This window comes from Aegilops tauschii, chromosome 3 (genome assembly GCF_002575655.3).
Source record: "Aegilops tauschii subsp. strangulata cultivar AL8/78 chromosome 3, Aet v6.0, whole genome shotgun sequence".
In the NCBI taxonomy this organism is placed as follows: Eukaryota; Viridiplantae; Streptophyta; class Magnoliopsida; order Poales; family Poaceae; genus Aegilops; species Aegilops tauschii.
This window is the reverse complement of record NC_053037.3, coordinates 503,586,847-503,592,533: the sequence shown is the minus strand read 5'-3', so window position 1 is coordinate 503,592,533 and position 5,687 is coordinate 503,586,847.

Genomic DNA, 5,687 nt, shown 5'->3' with positions numbered 1-5,687 from the left:
CCTATTTTTGCGTTCAGTATGCATCATTCAAAGTGACGTCATCAATTTCCAACACATTCTGACATCATTTGCTGTTTTTCAGTCATTTACCGATTTGTTTAGAGAGCTAAATGACGGTGAAATTGAAAATCACTACAAAATGAACTCTGAAAATGTTGGAACTTGGCATGGTATCATCATGTCACCCGCATAGCATGTGCAAAAGAGTAGAGAGGGTCACGGCGAAAACCGGACGCACCTCGTGTACAATCTGGACAATCTCTTTCGGAGTATCAAGGTTTCGGACGAGAACTCATCTGTTACACGGGCACTTCAATGTTTTTAAAACTTATTTGAACTCCGGCCTATTTTTGCGTTCAGTATGCATCATTCAAAGCGACGTCATCAATTTCCAACACGTTCTGACATCATTTGCTGTTTTTCAGTCATTTACCGATTTGTTTAGAGAGCTAAATGACGGTGAAATTGAAAATCACTACAAAATGAACTCTGAAAATGTTGGAACTTGGCATGGTATCATCATTTCACCCGCATAGCATGTGCAAAAGAGTAGAGAGGGTCACGGCGAAAACTGGACGCACCTCGTGTACAAACTGGACAATCTCTTTCGGAGTATCAGGGTTTCGGACGAGAACTCATCTGTTACACGGGCACTTCAATGTTTTTTAAACTTATTTGAACTCCAGCCTATTTTTGCGTTCAATATGCATCATTAAAAGGGACGTCATCAATTTCCGACACGTTCTGACATCATTTGCTGTTTTTCAGTCATTTACCGATTTGTTTAGAGAGCTAAATGACGGTGAAATTGAAAATCACTACAAAATGAACTCTGAAAATGTTGGAACTTGGCATGGTATCATCATTTCACCCGCATAGCATGTGCGAAAGAGTAGAGAGGGTCACGGCGAACACTGGACGCACCTCGTGTACAAACTGGACAATCTCTTTCGGAGTATCAGGGTTTCGGACGAGAACTCATCTGTTACACGGGCACTTCAATGTTTTTTAAACTTATTTGAACTCTAGCCTATTTTTGCATTCCGTATGCATCCTTCAAAGTGACGTCATCAATTTCCAACACGTTCTGACATCTTTTGCTGTTTTTCAGTCATTTACCCATTTGTTTAGAGAGCTAAATGACGGTGAAATTGAAAATCACTACAAAATGAACTCTGAAAATGTTGGAACTTGGCATGGTATCATTATTTCACCCGCATAGCATGTGCAAAAGAGTAGAGAGGGTCACGGCAAAAACTGGACGCACCTCGTGTACAAACTGGACAATCTCTTTCGGAGTATCTGGGTTTCGAACGAGAACTCATCTGTTACACGGGCAGTTCAATGTTTTTTAAACTTATTTGAACTCCAGCCTATTTTGCGTTCAGTATGCATCATTCAAAGCGACGTCATCAATTTCCAACACGTTCTGACATCATTTGCTGTTTTCAGTCATTTACCGATTTGTTTAGAGAGATAAATGATGGTGAAATTGAAAATCACTACAAAATGAACTCTGAAAATGTTGGAACTTGGCATGGTATCATCATCTGACCCGCATAGCATGTGCAAAAGAGTAGAGAGGGTCACGGCAAAAACTGGACGCACCTCGTGTACAAACTGGACAATCCCTTTCAAAGTGTCAGGGTTTCGGACGAGAATTCATCTGTTACAAGGGCACTTCAATCTTTTTTAAACTTATTTGAACTCCAGCCATTTTGCGTTCAGTATGCATCATTCAAAGCGACGATATCAATTTCCAACACGTTCTGACATCATTTACTGTTTTTCAGTCATTTACCAATTTGTTTAGAGAGCTAAATGACGGTGAAATTGAAAATCACTACAAAATGAACTCTGAAAATGTTGGAACTTGGCATGGTATCATCATGTCACCCGCATAGCATGTGCAAAAGAGTAGAGAGGGTCACGGCGAAAACTGGATGCACCTCGTGTACAATCTGGACTATCTCTTTCGGAGTATCAGGGTTTCGGACGAGAACTCATCTGTTACACGGGCACTTCAATGTTTTTAAAACTTATTTGAACTCCAGCGTATTTCTGCGTTCAGTATGCATCATTCAAAGCGACGTCATCAATTTCCAACATGTTCTGACATCATTTGCTGTTTTTCAGTCATTTACCGATTTGTTTAGAGAGCTAAATGACGGTGAAATTGAAAATCACTACAAAATGAACTCTGAAAATGTTGGAACTTGGCATGGTATCATCATTTCAGCCGCATAGCATGTGCAAAAGAGTAGAGAGGGTCACGGCGAAAACTGGACGCACCTCGTGTACAAACTGGACAATCTCTTTCAGAGTATCAGGGTTTCGGACGAGAACTCATCTGTTACACGGGCACTTCAATGTTTTTAAAACTTATTTGAACTCCAGCCTATTTTGCGTTCAGTATGCATCATTCAAAGCGACGTCATCAATTTCCAACACGTTCTGACATCATTTGCTGTTTTCAGTCATTTACCGATTTGTTTAGAGAGCTAAATGATGGTGAAATTGAAAATCACTACAAAATGAACTCTGAAAATGTTGGAACTTGGCATGGTATCATCATTTGACCCGCATAGCATGTGCAAAAGAGTAGAGAGCGTCACGGCGAAAACTGGACGCACCTCGTGTACAAACTGGACAATCCCTTTCAGAGTGTCAGGGTTTCGGACGAGAATTCATCTGTTACAAGGGTACTTCAATCTTTTTTAAACTTATTTGAACTCCAGCCATTTTGCGTTCAGTATGCATCATTCAAAGCGACGACATCAATTTCCAACACGTTCTGACATCATTTGCTGTTTTTCAGTCATTTACCAATTTGTTTAGAGAGCTAAATGACGGTGAAATTGAAAATCACTACAAAATGAACTCTGAAAATGTTGGAACTTGCCATGGCATCTTCATTTCACCCGCATAGCATGTGCAAAAGAGTAGAGAGGGTCACGGCAAAAACTGGACGCACCTCGTGTACAAACTGGACAATCTCTTTCGAAGTATCAGGGTTTCGGACGAGAACTCATCTGTTACACGGGCACTTCAATGTTTTTAAAACTTATTTGAACTCCAGCGTATTTCTGCGTTCAGTATGCATCATTCAAAGCGACGTCATCAATTTCCAACATGTTCTGACATCATTTGCTGTTTTTCAGTCATTTACCGATTTGTTTAGAGAGCTAAATGACGGTGAAATTGAAAATCACTACAAAATGAACTCTGAAAATGTTGGAACTTGGCATGGTATCATCATTTCACCCGCATAGCATGTGCAAAAGAGTAGAGAGGGTCACGGCGAAAACTGGACGCACCTCGTGTACAAACTGGACAATCTCTTTCAAAGTATCAGGGTTTCGGACGAGAACTCATCTGTTACACGGGCACTTCAATGTTTTTTGAACTTATTTGAACTCCAGCCTATTTTTGCGTTCAGTATGCATCATTCAAAGTGACGTCGTCAATTTCCAACACGTTCTGACATCATTTGCTGTTTTTCAGTCATTTACCGATTTGTTTAGAGAGCTAAATGACGGTGAAATTGAAAATCACTACAAAATGAACTCTGAAAATGTTGGAACTTGGCATGGTATCATCATTTCACCCGCATAGCATGTGCGAAAGAGTAGAGAGGGTCACGGCGAACACTGGACGCACCTCGTGTACAAACTGGACAATCTCTTTCGGAGTATCAGGGTTTCGGACGAGAACTCATCTGTTACACGGGCACTTCAATGTTTTTTAAACTTATTTGAACTCCAGCCTATTTTTGCGTTCCGTATGCATCCTTCAAAGTGACGTCATCAATTTCCAACACGTTCTGACATCTTTTGCTGTTTTTCAGTCATTTACCCATTTGTTTAGAGAGCTAAATGACGGTGAAATTGAAAATCACTACAAAATGAACTCTGAAAATGTTGGAACTTGGCATGGTATCATCATTTCACCCGCATAGCATGTGCAAAAGAGTAGAGAGGGTCATGGCGAAAACTGGACGCACCTCGTGTACAAACTGGACAATCTCTTTCGGAGTATCAGGGTTTCGGACGAGAACTCATCTGTTACACGGGCACTTCAATGTTTTTTAAACTTAGTTGAACTCCAGCCTATTTTTGCGTTCAGTATGCATCATTCAAAGTGACGTCATCAATTTCCAACACATTCTGACATCATTTGCTGTTTTTCAGTCATTTACCGATTTGTTTAGAGAGCTAAATGACGGTGAAATTGAAAATCACTACAAAATGAACTCTGAAAATGTTGGAACTTGGCATGGTATCATCATGTCACCCGCATAGCATGTGCAAAAGAGTAGAGAGGGTCACGGCGAAAACCGGACGCACCTCGTGTACAATCTGGACAATCTCTTTCGGAGTATCAAGGTTTCGGACGAGAACTCATCTGTTACACGGGCACTTCAATGTTTTTAAAACTTATTTGAACTCCGGCCTATTTTTGCGTTCAGTATGCATCATTCAAAGCGACGTCATCAATTTCCAACACGTTCTGACATCATTTGCTGTTTTTCAGTCATTTACCGATTTGTTTAGAGAGCTAAATGACGGTGAAATTGAAAATCACTACAAAATGAACTCTGAAAATGTTGGAACTTGGCATGGTATCATCATTTCACCCGCATAGCATGTGCAAAAGAGTAGAGAGGGTCACGGCGAAAACTGGACGCACCTCGTGTACAAACTGGACAATCTCTTTCGGAGTATCAGGGTTTCGGACGAGAACTCATCTGTTACACGGGCACTTCAATGTTTTTTAAACTTATTTGAACTCCAGCCTATTTTTGCGTTCAATATGCATCATTAAAAGGGACGTCATCAATTTCCGACACGTTCTGACATCATTTGCTGTTTTTCAGTCATTTACCGATTTGTTTAGAGAGCTAAATGACGGTGAAATTGAAAATCACTACAAAATGAACTCTGAAAATGTTGGAACTTGGCATGGTATCATCATTTCACCCGCATAGCATGTGCGAAAGAGTAGAGAGGGTCACGGCGAACACTGGACGCACCTCGTGTACAAACTGGACAATCTCTTTCGGAGTATCAGGGTTTCGGACGAGAACTCATCTGTTACACGGGCACTTCAATGTTTTTTAAACTTATTTGAACTCCAGCCTATTTTTGCATTCCGTATGCATCCTTCAAAGTGACGTCATCAATTTCCAACACGTTCTGACATCTTTTGCTGTTTTTCAGTCATTTACCCATTTGTTTAGAGAGCTAAATGACGGTGAAATTGAAAATCACTACAAAATGAACTCTGAAAATGTTGGAACTTGGCATGGTATCATCATTTCACCCGCATAGCATGTGCAAAAGAGTAGAGAGGGTCACGGCAAAAACTGGACGCACCTCGTGTACAAACTGGACAATCTCTTTCGGAGTATCTGGGTTTCGAACGAGAACTCATCTGTTACACGGGCAGTTCAATGTTTTTTAAACTTATTTGAACTCCAGCCTATTTTGCGTTCAGTATGCATCATTCAAAGCGACGTCATCAATTTCCAACACGTTCTGACATCATTTGCTGTTTTCAGTCATTTACCGATTTGTTTAGAGAGATAAATGATGGTGAAATTGAAAATCACTACAAAATGAACTCTGAAAATGTTGGAACTTGGCATGGTATCATCATCTGACCCGCATAGCATGTGCAAAAGAGTA